Consider the following 21,987-nt stretch of genomic DNA (forward strand, 5'->3'; position numbering starts at 1 on the left):
AGATCCCCTCATGCCCCCCTGAGGACCCCAGAGGCCGCCCACGCAGCCAGGTCCTGCCGGCAAATACCTGGTGTAATATACGGCGGCGGGACTGGCCGAAAACGGGCGGCCACTCAGCCCATCGCGGGCCAGAGAATCGCCGGGGGGGGGCGGTGCCAGAGGCCGCCGACCGGCATGGCGCGATTCCCGCGCCCGCCAAATCCCCGGCACCAGAGAATTCGGCAGCCGGCAGGGGCGGGATTCACGCCGCCCCCCCCCCCAGCGATTCTCTGACCCGGCGGGGGGTCAGAGAATCCCGCCCTGATGTGTGAGTCAGTCTTGGTTGGTGCACTATCTAGACAGCTGAGGCAAGCGTTAGAAATGTTTTTCCTCTCTGTCATCCTTTCAATTACATTTTCAACAGCTGGAAGGGTTGTTGTGAAAGTGATGGCTCCTATCTCACTTTTCTACTTGAACTGAGCAAGCCTTCTATACAAATGGGGTTTTGTGATGGCAGAATTACAGTTCCTTATTTTCATGGGTTGATGACGGTGTCAAGATAAGGAGGCCATGCTTGTTTACTCCTATACTTTGAATTTTTGAACATTCATTTTTACGGGATATGTGGGTATCGCTGGCTAGGTCAGCATTTGTTGCCCATCCCTAATTGCCCTTGAGAAGGTAGTGGTGAGCTGCCTTCTTGAACCGCTGCTGTCCATGTGGTGTAGATACACCCACTATGCTGTTAGGGAGGGAATGCCAGGATTTTGACCCAGCAACAGTGAAGAGGGCTGCTTTGTCTTGGAAGGTGTCGAGCTTCTTAAGTGTTTTTGGAACTCCACTCATTCAGGTATTTTGCACTATTTATAATGTATTTAATCATGATCTAGCATCAAAAAGGATGGGTTTGTCGGGGTAAGATGGGGTGACTGCAAATGAGGACAGGGTTTTCTAAATTCAGCACATTGGTAGATGGAACTAATGGAGATTGGCAGTGATAGAAGTCATGGGGCATCTGGGCTTTCATGGAGGATAGATCAGGGCAATTAACACACATGTGACATCTGACCCATAAATGTGGCTGACTCTCAACTGCCCACTGAAATGGCCCAACAAACCACTTCGTTGTAATAAACCACTGCAGAAAGGTTGAAAATCAAATAATTTGGATGGATCCCCTCAGTCTTCCCTGGTTCTGGGTCAGAATGCTGGAGGTCTCTTGCCCTAATGGTACCTTGGGTGTACCTACACTACATGTGCTGCAATGGTTCAAGGAGGCAGCTCATCACCACCTTCTCAAGGGTAACAACTCCTGGTCTTGCCAGTGACACTCCCATGTAAAAAAATGTTTTAATGGCATTTGAGCTCTTACACTTTCATATGATATATGAGTTAATTATAGGTGTAAGCAGAGCCTGTGTAATGTAGTCTTAACTACGGATAGTGAGTGAGAGGAGCATAAAATCATGCGGTGCAAAAGAAGGCCATACATAACTGGGCATAGGGTGAGGGAAGGCAAGTTGTTTGGGGGGGGGGGGGGGGATGGTGGGTGGTAGAGATGTGACACATGGCAGAAAATCACTATAAGAGCAGAAAAAATAAGAACAGGTGTAGGTTATACGACCCCTGAGGCTTGGTCGACCCTTCCACATGGTTACTTTCCCTCAACACTTTCCTGACCTGTCTTTATATCATTGATTTCTTTAGTGTCTAAAAATCAATCAATCTTCGTCCACAGTTGACCAATGGTCTGGGCCTAGTCACCTCATCTCCAAAGGGGGAAGAAACATTGGGGGAGAGGGGGTCAGAATTGGTCTCAGTGTGCTTGGGAAAAGGGGATGGACAAAATCTCCAGTTGTGGATCACCGTTAAAGTGATACTTGATGCAAAGTGCGCAAATGGTCAGACCAAGGCGAAGTGAGGATTAGACAGAGTCTAATGTTGAGTGGGCTGCCCACAATCACTGCTGCGTCCTACACATGAGAAGATGCCACTTGGAACCATGTCAAAGTGTGGGTCACCAACTCATAGGAGGGGGAGAGGAAACAAAAGAGAGAGAAAAAAAACAATGAAACATTACTCCTATAGCTTTAGTATAAGTAACTACCCCGTGTGGGGGGGAAAGTGAGAAAAAATGCTATTAGGTGTTATGTCATCATATTTACAGCCTGTGGTTCTCATATTCTTCTGCAGAAGCCAAGCAAGCTTAAACCCATTTGCCAGGAAAGCAGACAGAGATTTGACAGAACCCGACACCGACCGATCCAGGTTATAACTGACATATTTCTGTTTTTCTATTTATTTAAACAATAACTGCAAGAGTAATGTAAATCAGATCAACTCTGCCCTGATTAAATCAGGTGGACAAGTTCAAATAATCTGGTAATGACTGAAACACGGAGCAATGAAACCTTTGGGGCCCACACAATCACAATTTGGCTGAAATAATTCCAGACACACATGGGAAGCTGTTGGTGTCTGAATCGTAGAGACACTGCGGCAGGCAGCCCTTGTTTTAAAGTGAACCATTCCAGCTGAGCTTCCATTCTGTTGCCACATTTGGTGTAAACATCTGTTTCCTGAAGGAAAATGGCTCTCATTTTGTTTTAAGGAGGTTCAATATGGCATGACAAATGAGGGACCCAGCAGCAGAGAGACAGGAAGGGGGGCTTTACCTGCCAAATGCCGTTGACCAATTGGCTCACATATGGCGGCAGCGTTTTCTGTCCGCCTGCACTGTGTGCGATACGAGGAGTTATGATCCATAGCATCTCATTTACCAGCAATTTAGCTCAATCTATAAGTGCAATTTATTTTCAGTAATTGGCATTCCTATGAAGGATCACGCAGCGAGGGTCTGTGGAGAGAAAGAGAATGCAGTTTGTTTGAAATACAGAAGGAAGTGGAGGGGTTAAAATGAAATATGCATGGGTGTGGCGAGCATTCCAGTCATTCGAGTCAAGCAGAAAGTGACCTATCGACCCACCACCATAGTTTTCGTAAGATGTAATAAACATCAGTTGAGAAGGAAGCCATGCCAAAAAGAAAACAAACTTTTCATTTCCAGCACTGTGGATTCCCGTTCTTGGGATAGTTGTCAGTCATAATATCTACTCACAGCTTATTTTTCTTACATATTGTATCGATTATCCCACACTCCATGTTCTCTCTCTGCCCCCTGCTGACCATGCTTTCCCCCCACTGCTCCCTCATTGTTGACAGTCATAGGGCGGCATGGTAGCATAGTGGTTAGCACTGTTGCTTCACAGCGCCAGGGACCCGGGTTCGATTTCCAACTTGGGTTACTGTCTGTGCGGAGTCTGCACGTTGTTCCCGTGTGTGCGTGGGTTTCCTCCGGGTGCTCCGGTTTCCTCCCACAGTCCAAAGATGTGCAGGTTAGGTGGATTGGACATGCTAAATTGCCCTTTAGTGTCCAAAAAGGTTGGGTGGAGTTACTGGGTTACGGGGATAGGGTGGAGGTGCGGGTTTTGGTAGGGTCGATGGGCCAGATGGCCTCCTTCTGCACTGTAAATTCTATAATTCCATGATTGCAGTGTTAATGTAAGCCTACTTGTGACATTAATAAAGATAATTCTTATGATTACTGGCGACGGAAGAGTTACCCACCTCTTGTTTGTTGCGGTGCAGTACTTACGAGAACAACTTGCATTGACAACCTGATCAAACCTCCCAAGGCGCTACACGGCAGTGGAAAATTAGACAAAAAAATGGGCACCGAGTTAGATCAGGTGGTCTCAGAGGTTTGACAGGCTCGCCAAGGTACAGAGATAAGGTGGGTCATGGCCTTAAGAGAATAAAACAAGGGAATGAGAATTTTTAAATGGTGGGCTGGTACCCAATGTATCCAATGAGTACTAGTTTGATGCCCAACGGGGATCTGTCAGGCAAAAAGCACATGCTGAGGCGGAAGTTCAATCTGATGGAGCGGCACTACTGACCATTGCAGAATCTGCCTGCAATGTACGGAAGAGTGGGTTACATGTCAACGCCAGGTTCCACATGTGCGTTGACAACACCCAATTCTCCCGACCTGTTGAGTGTCTCGAAAGATTCACCATCCAGTACTGGAGGAGCAGAAATTTCCTCCAAGTATCGGGTGTGCTGAAGCCATTCAGTCCCCATCAAAAATGCTGTTCCCTAACTGTCAACTCCACCCCTCTTCCTGCCAATGTCGGAGAATGAACATAAAGATTTGTTGGTGTCGAATTTGACCCTCAGATAAGTTTTGATCACATATCTGCGCCATCACTAAGACCACTTATCTCCACCTCTGTGGTATCGCCTATCTTTTCCCCTGCCTCAGCTCAGAGGGCGGCACGGTGGCACAGTGGATGGCACTGTTGCTTCACAGCACCAGGGACCAGGGTTTGATTCCTGGCTTGGGACACTGTCTGTGCGGAGTCCATATGTTCTCCCCGTGTCTGAGTGAGTTCCTTCCGGGTGCTCCAGTTTCCTCCCTCCCACAGTCCAAAGATGTGCAGGTTAGGTGGATTGGCCGTAATTAATTGCCCTTCGTGTCCAAAAAGATTAGGCGGGGTTACTGGGTTACGGGGATTGGGTGGAAGTGTGGGCTTGGGTGGGGTGCTCTTTCCAAGGGCCGGTGCAGACTCAATGGGCCAAATAGCCTCCTTCTGCACTGTAAATTCTATGATTCCATGATCTGTTCCTGAAACCATCATTTTTACCTGTGGGTTTGACTGTTCCTGCATTCTCCTGGATGAACCCCACCTTTTGCCTCCATATACTTAAGTTCTTTCAAAATCTGCTACCTGCCTTCTCACTTACACCAAATACTGTTCAGCCATCACTGCATGGCTGTGCTCACTGACTTCGACTGTCGTGTGGTTGAGCAGCACCTTGATTTAAAAATGCACATTGGTGTTTTCAAATCCCTCCCTGACATCACCCCTCATTCCTGTAATCTCCTCCAACTCCAATACCCCACAGGTCATCTACGCTACTCTAATTCCGATCCCTTACACATCCCTGGTTTTATCACTCCACCATTGATGGCCATGTCTTTGGATGCCTGGGTCCAAATGCTTTGGAATTCCCTCCTCAAAGCTCTCTGCTCCTAACATCTATCTCTGGATTGCTATATCTCCTTTTGTGGATCAGCGCTTATTACCCATCCCGGATTGCCCTTGAGCAGATGGTGGTGGGAACTGCTACAGTCCATATGGTGAAGGAACACCCACAATATTGTAAACAAGAAAGTTCCAGGATTTTGCCCCAGCAACAATGAAGGAACAGCGATACAATTCCAAGTCAGAATGGTGTATGGCAAGGCAGCACAGTGGCACAGTGGGTTAGCCCTGCTGCCTCACGGCGCCAAGGTCCCAGTTTTGATCCCGGCTCTGGGTCACTGTCCGTGTAGAATTTGCACATTCGCCCCGTGTTTGCGTGGGTTTCACCCCCACAATCCAAAGATGTACAGGCTAGGTGGATTGGCCACGCTAAATTGCCCCTTAATTGGAAATAATTAATTGGGTACTCTAAATTTATATTTAAAAAAAGAATGGCGTGTGGCTTAGTGGGGAACTTGTAGGCGGCAGAGTGCTCAGAGAGAAAGATTTATTAGGCTTTCAATAGAAGCCAAAGTGGCTTTGGGCAAGACTCCCAAAAACATGGATATTATGACTGATACATTGGCCTTCAAAGGTTAAATGAGGCATGACCAGCATCTCCGAGCTGTTTAACCAGGAGATGTACACCCAGATAAATGGCAGGAGGGGGCCAGTTAGCTAAGTTGGCTGGACGACTTGTTTGTGATGTGAAGTGACACCAACAGCACAGGTTCAATTCCAGTACTGGCTGGCGTTATTCACAAAGGCCCCACCTTCTCAATCTTGCCCCTCGCCGGAGATGTGGTGTCATTCAAGTTAAATGACCACTAGTCAGCTCAATCTCAAAGGGGAAAGTAGCCTATTGTCATCTGGGAGTGTGGCGACTAGGTGATTTTCCAAGTAACTTTATCGCAGTGTTAATGTAAGCCTACTTGTGACACTAATAAAGATTATTATTATTTAACTATAAGTCAGACCTTGCTTAGAACCCATGTGGTGCTTCACTCTGTTCCAACTACATAATCTTTCAGCTCTACTGCATGTTGTAAGATTGAGTTGATAGGCTTGATTCTGGGGAATGACACCTCCCAAAATTCAATGTATGCTACCGTCTGTAAGTACAGCACAGTGATTTGGGCTAATTCATATCCATTGCTCGTCGATACCCAGGCACTGTCCTGCAGAAAAGGTCACCCTACATGGAAAATTGCGAGAATCTTGAGAAGCTGTCTCATGTAGGGGGCTGGTTTAGCACAGTGGGCTAAACAGCTGGCTTGTACTGCAGAACAAGGCCAGCAGCGCGTGTTCAATTCCCGTGCCGGCCTCCCCGAACAGACTCGGGACTTTTCACAGTAACTTCATTGACACCTACTTGTGACAATAAGCAATTATTATTATTATGCAGCTCTCCAGCATCCACTCAGCCACTTCCTGTGAACACCACCTCTTCAGGTCACTTTGTTGAAGTGAGTTATTATATCTTCCAGATTGTGACTCCAGAAACGGTTGGATCACATTCCAGTATTTTCTTCTTTGCATTTTCTTTCTACATTCATTTCGGCAGGTCACAGTATCAGGCAGAAAGGCAACATCTGGCTTCGATAAATATCTTGGTTCCATTCACCTCCTTCTAAGTTTTAATAATAGCAAAGTGTTTTCATTGGAAGACCCCAGTCTAACGATTGTTATAGAGGATAACTTTTTTTGTTTGAAGCAGCATTCTTGACTCCCTGTTACCCCCTCTGTGTGTCACATTTTTACAAAAACGTACCACAACTTCACGGTAAAAAGAAAGAAGTGGCTTGTATTTATAAAGTGTTTTTCATACCCTCAGAATGTCCAAAGCATTTCAGAGACAATGAAGCATTTTAAGTAAAGCCATTGTTTTGATGTCAGAACTTCAGGAGCCAATTTTCACACAGTAGGATCCCAAACACCAACATGTTACTGTCCAGATAATCCTTTTGTGGTGTTTGACAGATCTTAGTCAGTACAATGAGGCGAACACCCTTGTTCTTCCTCGAAATAGTGCCATGGGATATTTTACATCCACTGGATTTTGGAAGAGATGTTGCCATCGCCTGTCGACACTGTCCACATAAAGTTCACAACCAGTATTTATGTCACATGGTTAATGTTGGCAAATGTCCCAAGGTGCTTCACAGGACCATTACCCAACAGAATCTGACACTGAACCACAAAGAGAAACATTATGGCAGATGACCAAAAGCTGGATGAACAAGACAGGTCTTGAGGAGCTTCATAAAAGAAGAAGGAGGTGCAGAGAGGCAGAGGGCGGGATTCTCTGACTCCCCGCCGGATCGGAGAATCCCCGGGGGGCGGAGCGAATACCGCCCCGACGCTGGCTGCCATATTCTCCGGCGCCGGTTTTCAGGCGGGGGCGAGGATCACGCCATGACGGTCGGGGGCCGTTGACAATTCCCCCCCCCCCCACGGCAATTCTCCAGGCCCCGATGGGCCGAGCGGCCGTCCGTTTCTAGCCAGTCCCGCCGGCGTGGATTAGACTTGGTCCCACACGGCGGGACCTGGCAGGTAAGTCGGCTGGGGCAGTCCTCTGGGGAGCGTGGGGGGCTCCCACCCCGGGGGGAGGCCCCACGGTGGCCTAGCCCGCGATAGGGGCCCACCGATCTGCGGGCGGGCCTGTGCCGTGGGGACACTCCTTCCTTCCGCACCGGCGCCCGTAGGGCTCCGCCATGGCCGGCGCAGAGAAGACAACCCCCTGCGCATGCGCCAGAATATGCCGGCTGGTCTGCACATGCGCCGAACCACGCTGGCGGTTCTGCACATGCGCGAGATCACGCCGGCCCTTTGGCGCATGCGTTAACTCGTGCAGTCCCTTCGGCACCGGCTGGCGCGGCGCCAACCCCTCTGGTGTCCACCTAGCCCCCGGAAGTGCGGAGAATGCCGCACTTTCGGGGGCTGTTGACGCCGGAGTGGTTTGCATCGGTATTCCCGCCAGCTTGGGGACTCAGTCCCCGCACAGGAGAATCCCGCCTAGAGTGTTTAGGAAGGGAATTCCAGAGCTTGGGCATGGCTGCCTTTGGCAAGAGCAATGAAAACTGGGGATGGTAAAGAGACCAGAATTATAGAGGACTTCAGGTATTTCGGAGGGTTGTAGGGCTGGAGGAGATTGCAGTAATAGGGAAGGGTGGTGTGATGAAAGGATTTGAAAACAAGGACGGGAATTTTAAAATCAATGTGTTGCTTAACCGGGAGCCAATGCAGGTCAGCGGACAGAGGGGTGATGGATGAATGCAAGTGAGGATATGGGAAGAACAGATCTCTGACTGAGCTCAAGTTCACACAGTGTGGAATGTGGGAGGTCTGTCGGGAGTGCACCGATCAGTGGGTTCAACACCAGCTTGTATTAAGGTATCTTAGTTAACCTCGTATAAAATCACCTGTGTTCCGACAATAGTTTCCATCCATTTGTCCAGAAAGTCCTGGGGAGTCGACTGGTCCCCTGAATTCCCAGCATGCATTCATGGTGGGTGAAGCACTAAGGCCAGAGTGTGAATTCATTGTCTGCCGATTCTTTTTGAATGCATTAATGAAGTTACTACACAGAGTGAAGAAGGTCATTCTTCCCCCCCTTTGTGACTAGCAGAAAGCTTCGCCCCACGTTGTGCGAACATTTTAATTTGTGATCCATCATTAAAAGCCAATGAAGAAATGACGAGGTCTCAAAGCACTCGGCTTCTCCTGACTTGTTCAGCGTTTGTTCGACACTTTACAATGAAGCCCTTTTTTTTCTTATCTCCTGGAACCTTTTCAATGTTTGGCTTAATGAGAGAAACCACTGCTGACTTACTCTTGTGGAAACACATCCTGCAGACAGCTCTGTTCAGGTGGTCCCTATTCACAGCCGAGCCTTGCAGCTGACCACTTTGAATGGTTGGAGGAAAGAATCTTGCACAACCCCGAAACTGGCGAACTGTGTAGACAAAGATTTGTATAGCACCAAGGGCATGCAGACAACAAATACAACAATGAGAGAGTAATTAATGACTGTGTGCACGACACTTTGGAAAACCAGGTTTTTAGTGATCAGGGATGCCGCAGGATGGAACCTATGCATTGAAACATAAACAAAAAGAATATTAATTCCGGTATCACAATGGGGTGGCACAATGTTTGGGCAGCACAACAATAATGTCTGCTCCCTCGGGAATCTTAGAAGCCCTACAGTGCAGAAGGAGGCCATTCGGTCCATTGAGTCTGCATCGACCCTTCAAATGAGCTACTTATTTACACTCCCCCTTCCACCCTGCCCTATCCATGTAACCCCATAACCTAATCTGTACATCAATGGACGCTACGGGACAATTTCCTAATCCGCACATCTTTGGACTGCGGGAGGAAACCAGAGCGCCTGGAGGAAAGCTACGCGGAAACGGGGAGAATGTGCAAACTCAACATAGACAGTGGCCCAAGGCCGGAATGGAACCTAGTCCCTGGCACTGTGAGGCAGCAGTACTAGGCACTGTGAAAAGATGTTAAAAAATCCCAGGGCACTATTTTGAAGAAAAGCAGGAGAGTTTGCTCCTGGTGCCTGGCACGTATTTAGAGCACTGTATCATCCCCAAAGCAGATTATCTGGTTAGTATCACATTGCTCTTTGTGAGACCTTGGCTGTGCGCAAACTACCCGCTGCCTTCCCTATCTTACAACAATGACTACACTTCAAAAGTATTTTGTTGGCTGTCAAGCACTTTGGGGCACCTTGGGATTGCGAAAGGTGCGACATAAATGCAAACTTTTCTAATCTCCCCTTTGAAAATGAAAAAAAAAATGAAAATCGCTTATTGTCACAAGTAGGCTTCAAATGAAGTTACTGTGGAAAGCCCCTAGTCGCCACATTCCAGCGCCTGTTCGGGGAGGCTGGTAGGGGAATTGAATCGTGCTGCTGGCCTGCCTTGGTCTGCTTTAAACGCCAGCGATTTAGCCCAGTGTGCTAAACCAGCCCCTGGTGTCTCTCTTTTGTCTCTCTGGAGAACATCCAACTCAGGATTTACCAGGCTTACTTTGAGTGAAATACCTGGCCCATGCCAGCCTGCGGGCGAAAGTGGACAGTGAATGTCGGTAGGCTGCCCAGCACCATATCGGCCTTCCCTGCCAAACAAACACAGTGGGCTAAACAGCTGGCTTGTAATGCAGAACAATGCCAGCGGCACGGGTTCAATTCCCGTACCAGCCTCCCCGAACAGGCGACTTGGGGCTTTTCACAGTAACTTCATTTGAAGCCTACTTGTGACAATAAGCGATTATTATTATTGTTATTATTACCTGTTATTTTCCTATCAACAGCAGAATCTTGGCTAATTACTTTTGCCTTTGGCAGAGAAATCTCTTTGTGTCTGGGATTGAGCAGACCTCTCCAAACCATTGCTTTCTCAAGCTTTGTCTGCATAAATCAAGGCATTTAAATCCTTCTGTGTGGATAACTGTGTATGTAGGTGGGTGGGACGTTTGTTAAAGAGGGTATTCCTGGGCTGAAATAGCACTGCAGAGCACAAGTGTTCAGGGCAGCTTACTCTAACCTATGTATTACATTGTGTGCTGTACAACAGAATATTGGCCAGCCACCTTGCTCCTTCGCAATTGGTTATCCGGCCCCATGTTTGACAGGTCACCTTACAGGGCGTGTAGAATGGGACCGGAGGCTATACTGGCCGGACTAGGTTAGGGTATCTTGCCTGCTTATTAATGAATCAGTTTTTAATTCCCCATTGCACTCCAGCAGCTTTCCAGATGCCAGTCCACAAATGAGAAGATTAAATTGCAGTTCTGCAACCTGCCAAAGTGGGATTTGAACATTAAAACGGCCTATCGAGCAATCTCCACCATTCCATTCGATCACGGCTGATCATTTACCTCAAAGACACTTTTCTGTTCTGTCCGTTGATGTCATTATGATCCAGAAATCTATTGATTTCTGCTTAACGTCATGGCTTGGACAGCTCATCCTAAGAGTTTGCACAGACACACTCGGCTGAACCGTTGAGGCATTGTGTCGAAGGCAGGAGAGTCGGAGGTAAGGAAGCCATGACCACTTTTCTACAGCATGAGCAAAAACCATGGCTGCTGTACCACCATAGCCCAGGATTCACTGAGAGTGACGTCTCCAGAAGCAACACTAATTGTTGAGACAAAACGTATAACTGGTACAAAGAAAGCCAGCTGTGTTTGGGTGAGGTCTACATTTAAGTAAGGTTTACATACAAGTAAAATTATAGTACTTGTTTTGCCGTCACCAAGTCTGGCTGCAGCAGAGAGAGAGAAAGGATCTGCATGCCTCTTAACAAACAACCTCTTTCTCCCATCATTTGGGTTTGCCTTGTTACTCCGACCTGTTTCATGTGGTACACACCTTCATCCATCATTGTTTTTGTCAGCCTCTTGAAAGGAATTAATTGTTTTGGCGGTTTATTTAGCTCGCAGCATTATAATGAGATGCCTCCCTCTATTATCACTAATTTCTGCTGTGCACTGCCTCATCTGAGCAGCAAAAAAATCCCCCTGGGATATGTAGTCAGTAGGTTACAAATACTTAATGCCTCAAATGCAGCTACTTGCTCTCCCAGTCAGGTTGCATCTTGTTGCTGCAGCACGTCAGTGACAATATTCTCACTTATGTTTGGGAGCTTCTTTCGGGGGGAGAGGTAATGCACCAGAGGGTTTCAGCTTCTGACAGTGTTTATGTAATTCGATCTTGCCATCTGGATGAAAATAACCAATAACCCTGAGACTGGCAAGGCAGAAGACTTTTTAAAATAAATTTAGAATACCCAATTCATTTTTCCCAATTAAGGGGCAATTTAGCATGGCCAATCCACCTACCCTGCAAATCTTTGTGTTGTGGGGGTGAAACCCACGCAAACACGGGGAGAATGTGCAAACTCCACACGGACAGTGCCGGGATCGAACCTGGGACCTCGGCGTCGTGAGGCAACAGGGCTAACCCACTGCGCCACCGTGCTGCCTGGCAAGGCAGAAGACTTGACGCTGGTGTGTCAAACTTTATTTCAGACAAAAGAATCTGCCAGTGCTCCAGATTAACCGGCATTACTCGGCCCTGTGATCAACGCTCCGACACGCAGTGGGATTTGTACGAGGAGAGGGATAAAGGACTGGACATTGAGAAGGAGATGGATCTCGCGGCGCCGAGGACCCAGGTTTGAGTTTGATCCTAGCCCCGCGCCACTGTCCGTGTGGAGTTTGCACATTCTCCCCGTGTCTGCGTGGGTCTCACCCCAGAACCCAAAAAGATGAGCAGGGTAGGTGGATTGGCCATGCTAAATTGCCCCTTAATTAGAAAAAAAAAGAATTGGATACTCAAAATGTATTTAAAACTTTTAAAAATGTGGAGGTGGATGTCCAGAGAAGCTAAACCAACTGTCAGCTGTAGCAGTGGAGCACGAGAACTTTCATTCAGCACTGAATGGCTCACTTGCTGGAAGCATTCTCCAGCGCACAAGTCAAGTAACGAGCTCGCATTCGCCGTGTGGGTTCACCGACAAAGATTGAAATGAAAATGAAATGAAAATCGCTTATTGTCACAAGTAGGCTTCAAATGAAGTTACTGTGAAAAGCCCCTAGTCGCCACATTCCGGCGCCTGTTCGGGGAGGCTGGTACGGGAATTGAACCGTGCTGCTGGCCTGCCTTGCTCTGCTTTCAAAGCCAGCGATTTAGCCCTGTGCTAAACAGATTGGCTGCTTTCACTACGTACTGCTGGTGGGCAGGAAACTGTTTCCCATCTAAAATCAGCGTTTGAGGGAGGAGAGGGGAGCAGAATAAGGATGAAAAAAGAACCCTTTGTTAATGGGCATACTGTAGAAGGTGGAAGACTGCTACAGAATGGCAGTCTATGTTAAATGGTCTCACCCTTGACAAATGAGTTATGGCCTGACTCACAGGTGCATAGGAACACAGTGTTAGAGCGGCTTCTATTCAGTATTGTGTTCCTAGTGTGTTGACTCTTTTCACTGAAAGGAGCGATTTGTAATTACTTTCCAGGGTGATTTGAGGCCGGATTTGAACCCTTTTTATTTTAACTCCTCTGAAAATGAATTGCATCAAGACAAGAAGCTTTTTAAATTAGAAAATGGAAAGATTCCCCGCTGACTTGGTGGGTAAGTGAATGGCATTGAGCTGAACACATTACATGGGCCCAAGACAGGGCTGGTGCCTGGGGGGTCAAAACTTGATTGAAGCAAAACAAAACAATATTACTTAGCATCTGTTAAAGAGCACTGGATTATATGAGTTGTATTCCTAAATATTTCTAAAGCAGGGAAGGGTCATATCTTGAGGGAAGGTGGAAAGGAGGTAGACAATCAACCAGGATCTTACTGAATGGTGGAGCAGGTTCGAATGGCCTATTCCAAATCCTACTTGATATGTTCTGGTCCTGGGAATGACCTTGTATGAATCAATATTTGAAAGTGGCGGAGAATTATGACAACCTGCTGAGAAAGTTGGGTGCCGTGACTCTCGGCTGGAGGGACGTCGGCTGAGAAATTAGGGTAAGTGGGGGGAACCTTTGAGCAGGCAATTACTAGGAGAGTACTGGGGGCAGGGGACGACAAACACGCACAAAGTTGATAAACCCTGACAAAAAGATTGCTTTCCCTCTTCAATGCTTCAGTGTGTAAATGTACCATGTTTAGCCCTGAGCTATTCAGAAGAGGAAGGTTTTGGCCTCTCCTGCTCCAATGCTGCTGCTTTCTTTCTTCCTGGGTTACGGGCAGAATGTTTTTGTTTTAAAAGCTGGAAGTTGAAGGTGGCAGGCAAAACACTGCCAGCCTGACTGAGCAAATCCCTCCCATTCCCCAACTGAGCCCAGAAGCTTTTTCCACTCGGAACAGCACTGCACCTTCAATAATGGGGAATGTCCTGCAGAAAGATAAGCTTAAATAAGAAGCAGAGTAAATCCTGCAGCGACCAAAGATGATTTTCGTGCTGCAAGTACATCCATTCTTTTTGAACCCCTTCCCCCTCAAATGATTCTTCAAACGCCACAGGTGAACTCCACCATGGGTCTAATGAGGGAACATTGTATTCCCAACCAAATTTGGCCATAATATGAGGAACAAGGCTTGGTTCTAACAAACAAAGAACAAAGAAATGTACAGCACAGGAACAGGCCCTTCGGCCCTCCAAGCCCGCGCCGACCATACTGCCCGACTAAACTACAATCTTCTACACTTCCTGGGTCCGTATCCTTCTATTCCCATCCTATTCATATATTTGTCAAGATGCCCCTTAAATGTCCCTATCGTCCCTGCTTCCACTACCTCCTCCGGTAGCGAGTTCCAGGCACCCACTACCCTCTGCGTAAAAAACTTGCCTCGTACATCTACTCTAAACCTTGCCCCTCTCACCTTAAACCTATGCCCCCTAGTAATTGACCCCTCTACCCTGGGGAAAAGCCTCTGACTATCCACTCTGTCTATGCCCCTCATAATTTTGTAGACCTCTATCAGGTCGCCCCTCAACCTCCTTCGTTCCAGAGAGAACAAACCGAGTTTATTCAATCGCTCCTCATAGCTTATGCCCTCCATACCAGGCAACATTCTGGTAAATCTCTTCTGCACCCTCTCTAAAGCCTCCACATCCTTCTGGTAGTGTGGCGACCAGAATTGAACACTATACTCCAAGTGTGGCCTAACTAAGGTTCTATACAGCTGCAACATGACTTGCCAATTCTTATACTCAATGCCCCGTCCAATGAAGGCAAGCATGCCGTATGCCTTCTTGACTACCTTCTCCACCTGTGTTGCCCCTTTCAATGACCTGTGGACCTGTACTCCTAGATCTCTTTGACTTTCAATACTCTTGAGGGTTCTACCATTTACTGTATATTCCCTACCTGCATTAGCCCTTCCAAAATGCATTACCTCACATTTGTCCGGATTAAACTCCATCTGCCATCTCTCCGCCCAAGTCTCCAGACAATCTAAATCCTGCTGTATCCTCAGACAGTCCTCATCGCTATCCGCAATTCCACCAACCTTTGTGTCGTCTGCAAACTTACTAATCAGACCAGTTACATTTTCCTCCAAATCATTTATATATACTACAAACAGCAAAGGTCCCAGCACAGATCCCTGTGGAACACCACTGGTCACAGCCCTCCAATTAGAAAAGCATCCCTCCATTGCTACCCTCTGCCTTCTATGGCCTAGCCAGTTCTGAATCCACCTTGCCAGCTCACCCCTGATCCCGTGTGACTTCACCTTTTGTACTAGTCTACCATGAGGGACCTTGTCAAAGGCCTTACTGAAGTCCATGTAGACAACATCCACTGCCCTACCTGCATCAATCATCTTAGTGACCTCCTCGAAAAACTCTATCAAGTTAGTGAGACACGACCTCCCCTTCACAAAACCGTGCTGCCTCTCACTAATACGTCCATTTGCTTCCAAATGGGAGTAGATCCTGTCTCGAATAATTCTCTCCAGTAATTTCCCTACCACTGAAGTAAGGCTCACCGGCCTGTAGTTCCCAGGATTATCCTTGCTACCCTTCTTAAACAGAGGAACAACATTCTGATAGTCAACTGGATTGAATATGCCATTCTGCTCATATCTAAGCTGCTATTTGAATATTAGCCATTAGGACAAGGCATTGGAAGATCATTAATATACAAGAAACTATCCAGCAAAGATTAGACACCCTTATACCCTCTGGACGGTCTTTTGGAGTTGTATCTGAGTTGATCACAACATCTACCTGCCTGGATTCTCATGCTCAAGGTTGCATGAACGGATGGGGTAGATGCCTCAGGAATTACATCATGAGACTTTCCTCGGCCTAAGACCACTGTGTCAGCACCTGCACTGCAAATGCGGCAGTTATTCAATGAGGAAGCCCACCATCACCATCTCAGGGCAACTGTGGCTGGACTACTGCCCGACATTGAGGGGGGGTGGGGGCTCCATAGGTACAACATTTCCAGTTTGGTGGGGAGAGTGAAAGCTGATCTGACAAGGTGGGATGGTCTCCCTCTGTCACTGGCGGGTCGGGTACAGGCGGTTAAGATGAAGGTGTGCCACAGTTTCTGTTTATTTTTCAATGCCTGCCGATTTTCCTGCCAAAGGCATTTTTTAGAGAGATTGAGGGAAGGGTTACCTCATTCATATGGGGAGGGAAGCTGGCCAGAATTAAAAAGGTGCTGCTACAGAGAGGAAGGCAGGCAGGGGGTTTGGGTCTTCCGAACCTGATGTATTACTACTGGGCGGCGAATGTGGAGAAGGTGCGGAGCTGGGTCAGAGGGGTTGACTCCCAATGGGTCAGAATGGAGGAGAGTTTGTGTAGGGGGTCGGGACTGAAGGGGCTAGTGACGGCGCCGCTCCCAATGGCCCCGGGAAAATACTCAGGGAGTCCGGTAGTAATAGCTTCGTTGAGAATTTGGAGGCAGTTTCGACAGCACTTCAGGTTGGGGGCAGTGTCAAGGGAAATGCCGATATGGGGGAACCATAGATTTGAGCCAGGGAAGTGGGATGGAAATTTTCAGAGATGGGATGAGAAAGGAATTAGAACACTAAAAGATTTATTTCTTGGGGGCCGTTTTGCGGGATTGAAGGAGCTGGGAGCGAAGCATGGGTTGGAGCACGGGGAAATATTTAGATACACGCAGGTTTGAGACTTTGCCAGAAAGGAGATACAGAGCTTCCCAGTAGAGCCAGCTTCCACATTGCTGGAGGAGGTGCTGACGACAGGGGGACTGGAGAAGGGGGTAGTATCGGCGGTTTAACGGGGCTGTTTTGGAAGAGGAGGAGGCACTTTCTCCTTGGCTCAATTGCTCTGTTTTATTACCTTTGCTCTCGAGTCACCAGGTATCTTTATGATACCGCCACGCGGTTCAAGTCCGAGTAATGATCAATAACCCAGTACACCGATTGGTAAGATTCAAATCAAAACACATTTATTATACACAGTAATCGCTACTCATGCACAAATTCTACGTCTAAGCTACTTCTACAACTAACAGGCCTGTACTTAACTTTGGGCTGGCCCACCAGGTCAGGGGAACAAAAGGCCTTTCGTTCGGGTTCTGAGTCTGCGGGATTCGAAGTTGGTACGGATTGGTAGCTAGGAGCGCCTATCTCGTAGCGAGTGTTGAATTAAGACTTACTTCGTCGGGGGTCACTGCACCGGTCACAGTCAATGTTGGTTCGTGTTGCTGGGTGACCCGGGCAGGTCGCAGAGGTGAAGAGAGCTGAAGAGAGAGCGATTTGAACTTGGGGCTTAACTCTTATAGTCCCCAGGGGCTTCTCGCCTTTCGGGGCGGACCCTGTACCTGGTCCCAAGTGATTGGACTTTGTCCCAATCGCTTGGTTCGATTTCTCCAATACTGGAGCAGTTCCCTGATCGATGGGCGGTCTTGAGGTGCTCGTTCACCTCCTTTGTGTTGGCTCCTGCTGGCGCCGAGGAGTCTGGCTTTGCTTTGTGTGTCCAAAATGTTACTTATTGTTCCCGGGTATTGCTCATCAGTATGCAGATGGCTGCTACTTTGTTATGCTAATGGTCGCTGGTATCGATGTTGTCTGGCCTTTGCAGAGGTAAATACACAGCAAACCTGCAGCTGCTGGTTTCTGTCTGTGTTGGCTGACTTTCCCATCAGCGTTTGCCGTTCACCATTTTAAATCGGGAGCTGGCCAATTTAGGTGGCTACAGCACCACTGGAAGGGATGAAAGCGGAGTGGGAGGAAGAGTTGGGAGAGGGTTTGGAGGAGGGGTTCTGGTGTGAGGTGCTCCGGAGGGTGAATGCCTCCACCTCGTGTATGAGGTTGGGGCTGATACAGCTGAAGGTGGTGTATAGAGCGCACCTTACAAGGGCAAGGATGAGCCGGCTCTTTGAGGGGGTAGAAGATGTGTGTGAACGTTGCGGGGCAGGCCCCGCAAACCACGTTCATATGTTTTGGTCCTGTCCAAAGCGGGAGGATTACTGGAAGGAGGTCTTTAGGGTAATCTCCAAAGTGGTGCACGTGAAACTGGACCCGGGCCCTCGGGAGGCCATATTCAGGGGGTCGGAAACAGGTGCGGAGGCAGATGTTGTAGCCTTCGCCTCGTTGATCACCCGAAGGCGGGTCCTGTTAGGGTGGAGATCAACCTCTCCACCCTGTGCCCTGGCGTGGCATGGGTCCTGCTGGAATTCTTGACGCTTGAAAAGGTCAAATTTGAACTGAGGGGAAGGATGGAGGGGTTCTACAATTCATGGGCGTTATTCATTATGCACTTTCGAGAATTGGATCACATTGAACATTGGGGGGTTGGGGCCTGGGAGGGTTGGGAGAGAGGGACTGTATGTGTTAATGGCGACTATGGGTGATTCCTGATTCCTTTTTGTCATTTGTTTATGTTAACATGCAGGCCAATGTCTGGGGTTTGGTGGGGGGATGGGATCGTTGTTATTGATATGGGGATTGACATTACATTCGTTACTGATTATTGTTTATTGTTGGATGTAAATTTGGGAGAAAATGTGAATAAGGAGAATAAAAAAATATATTTTTTTAAAACTATGGATGGACAATAAATGATGGCTTGGCTCAGATCATCTATGTTCCCAAGAAGAAATTAAAAGAAAATTAGACAGCACCAATCTGGTGAAAATTCAAAAGAATTTGCCCCATATTTTTATGACCAGCCTTACAGTCAGTCAGTCCAGGAAACATGCAAAAGCCTCTGTTGCTCTAGTAACATTGGACATCATGGAATTCCAGTCATGATTGCAAGAGGTGCGAATGAACAAATAGTGTGCATCTCTTATTTGCATAGCATCACATTGCAGCCTAATTCATGGGTGGACGCTTTATACACCTGATGCAAAATCTACAAAATTTCTGATAGATGCATGAACTGGGACAGGCTGCAAATAATGTGTCATGTAGGTGCGATGATGTAAATAGAGCTTGTGTGCAGCATTATCACCAGCTGACCGGGCTGGTTCTTCATTGAAAGTCCGATGTAAATTCAAACCCGACCAACCCAGGCAAATGTGACTTTGAACCTCTACGGTTGAGGAACCTTTGGGATGTCTGTCTCCTAGGAGAAGAAAGGAATCCGGGAGTAAAATTAAGAGACTTCATTCATCTTCCGGGTGTGGGGAGGGATAACTATGTATTGGATACTGTGGCATTTCCTTCCAGCTCTGCTGTGTTTTGGCAGTGCTGACCTCATATTCGTATCTTCGTCGCTTAGGATCCCACCAAAATCTCAGACTGGGGTTAGGTTGCAAAATTCCTAATGTTGGATGCTGATCGATGATGCATTGATTGGGCTCTTTGTCACTTTAAAAGGGATGAAACCAGGAACTGGAGTTAAGGGCCCACCCTGCACTCTGACTTCCTGAAACCTGCCACCTACGATACTCATACAGTTAATTTAATCTTGATTTTATACTTCAGATCCTACTTTTGATGGGTGAAACTCAATGAGATAAACAAATAGGGATTTTAGATGTATTGGTTATCTTTTAATTGAGATCATGGAACCTTGTATTTATTTTTTTTTAAATAAATTTAGAGTACCCTGTGATAAAGCCAGGGGAGTCCAACGAGCTTCTTAAAAGTCCTTTATTTCTGCAACAGCATCATACATACACAGGGCCCGGTTCCCTTTCACCGGGTCCTCATTCATTTTTAGCTGGCTCTACAGCTGCCTGCCTTTTATGCTAGTGCTAGGTTAACTCAGTCCAATTGAACACAGGGAACAATCATCCCCAGGTGGATGAGTCCTGTGCAGGTTATTACATACCCCAATAACTTATTTTTTCAATTTAGCGTGGCCAATCCACTTACCCTACATATCTTTGGGTTGTGGGGGTAAGACCGACGCAGACACGGGTAGAATGTGCAAACTTCATACGAACAGTGACCCGGGGCCGGAATCGAACCCGTGTTCTCGACATGGAACCTTGTATACTTAAGATCAACATTTCCATCTCTTTGTTAAGCGCTTGTTTAGTTCTGAATAATAATTGAATATATCGAAAATGAGCTTCTGTCGTAATACAGGACAGGGATTCTCAGGCACATTAAAGTATTTGAAACTTGGAACAAATAGTAAGGTAAACATGGAGTACAATCGGTTTGGTTTTGATCCTCTTGCTTTTATGCTTGCTTTCCCCTTCTGTTTCCAATCTCCCATCCTACTGAATGAATTGGTTCATGCTAAGAATGAAACTTCGCACCATCTGATCCTAAACTGCGAATATGGATCCAGTTACAGTGTCTCAAATCTAGCAACCTCGGCACTGAAGCTGTGCCGGATTTCAGATATGTTTAGCTTGGGCAGTTCGGTCCATGGGCGGTTTAAATTTAGCTGGGTTGGCTGGGGTCAAGGGTCACGTGGAATGCGGAAATACTCTGGGGTGCAAGAGACGAAGGAGATAAACAATCATCATTGAGCTGGTTAAATGTCTTCATATTCAATGCAATTACTTTATCCTCAAATGTAAAGATTCCAACCCCTCCCCCTTGCAGACCCCACTCCCCCTCAAGTTAATTTGCTTGAGCCCAGAGACCCAAGTATCTGCTGAGTTAGCTGATGACAACCTGAGCATTGGCCCCGGTAATTCCAGGCTTCCCAGTCCTGGGTCACCGTACGTGTGGAGTTTGCACATTCTCCCGTGTCTGCGTGGGTTTCACCTCCACAACCCAAAGATTTGCAGGGTCGGTGGATTGGCCACACTAAATTTCCCCCTTAATTGGAAAATATAAGAAATGGGGGTAGGATTCTCTCAGCCCACGCCTGGCCGGAGAATCGCTGGGCTGGGCGCAAATCGCGTGACGCCGCCACAACGCCGGTCCGTTGATTCTCCGGAGAGCGGAGAATCGGCGCCATTGGCGGCGGCGCGGTCGGCGCGGCGCCAGTCGGGGGCCATTCTACGTGACCCCCCCCGGCGATTCTCCACCCAGGATGGGCCGAGCAGTCGCAAAAAAAATCCAAGTCCCGCCGGTACCGTCTACATGTAGTCTTACCCGGCAGGACCTCGCCGTGCATCCATCCGGAGGTGGCCTGGTGTGGGGGGGGGGGGGGGAAAGGGGGTCCGACCCTGGGGGGGGGGGGGGGGGACTTCGCTGTGGCCTGGCCCGCGATCGGGGCCTACTGATCGGTGGGCTGGCCTCTCGGGCTGGGGGCCTCTTTTGCTCCACGCCGGCCTCTGTAGCCCTATGCCATGTTGCGTCGGGGCCGGCGCGGAGAAGGGAGCCACCGTGCATGCGCGCAACCGCGCCAGTCGCAGAGTGGCGTGGGTCGCTCCAGTGCCGTGCTGGCCTACTGAGGGGCTTGGAATCGCTGCTTCTGAGGGCCTGCTGACGCCGTCGTGAAACACGATGGCGTTTACGACGGCATCAACACTTAGCCTCAGGATCGGAGAATCCCGCCCTGGATACTTCAAATTTATTTTTTATAAAGTAATCCCGGGCTTAGGGAGAGACAAATTGGTCAGGGATTTGTACACCCGGTCATGATCCCGTACACACCAGCTGAATGTATGTGTGCGTGGCTGCCAGGAAAAGACAGGATCAAGCTTGGCTGACCTGATTTATTTTTACCCCACATGTGGAATTTAACCCAGGGACTCTCCATGTCTTGGTTCAACGACTCATAGAAACTTATAGCATGGAAGGGAAGTGGCTTGGCCACACCTACCTGTGCTGCCTGTTTGATGGAGCAGCAGTGTTGTCCCACATCCCTGTGTTTCGTCTGTAATCCCATAAATTCCTTCCCTTCAGGCGCCTGCCCAACTCCCTTTCAATCTCACTTATGGATTCAGTTTCCACCAGGTAAAATGTTCCAGGTCCCGACAACCCTCAGAGTGAAAACATTGCTCCTTATCTCCTCTCCAGATGATTCACCAATGATTTTAAATCTACGGTCATTTAACCA

General features: G+C 47.9%; 1 protein-coding gene across 25 annotated transcripts in view; it reads left to right on the forward strand.

Annotated features, from left to right (window-relative positions):
• The window catches only part of LOC140429166 (teneurin-3), a 3,593,949-nt gene that overhangs the window by 2,564,246 nt on the left and 1,007,716 nt on the right, over window positions 1–21,987 (forward strand). Inside the window, exon 2 of one of the 25 annotated variants that reach the window (XM_072515809.1) lies at window positions 2,173–2,247. The exons of the other annotated variants lie outside the window; for them this stretch is intronic. The gene's annotated coding sequence lies outside the window, so the exon portion shown is untranslated. The remainder of the gene's footprint in view (window positions 1–2,172; window positions 2,248–21,987) is intronic. 25 annotated transcript variants of the gene reach the window in all.

Source organism: Scyliorhinus torazame, chromosome 9 (genome assembly GCF_047496885.1).
Source record: "Scyliorhinus torazame isolate Kashiwa2021f chromosome 9, sScyTor2.1, whole genome shotgun sequence".
Taxonomy (NCBI): Eukaryota; Metazoa; Chordata; class Chondrichthyes; order Carcharhiniformes; family Scyliorhinidae; genus Scyliorhinus; species Scyliorhinus torazame.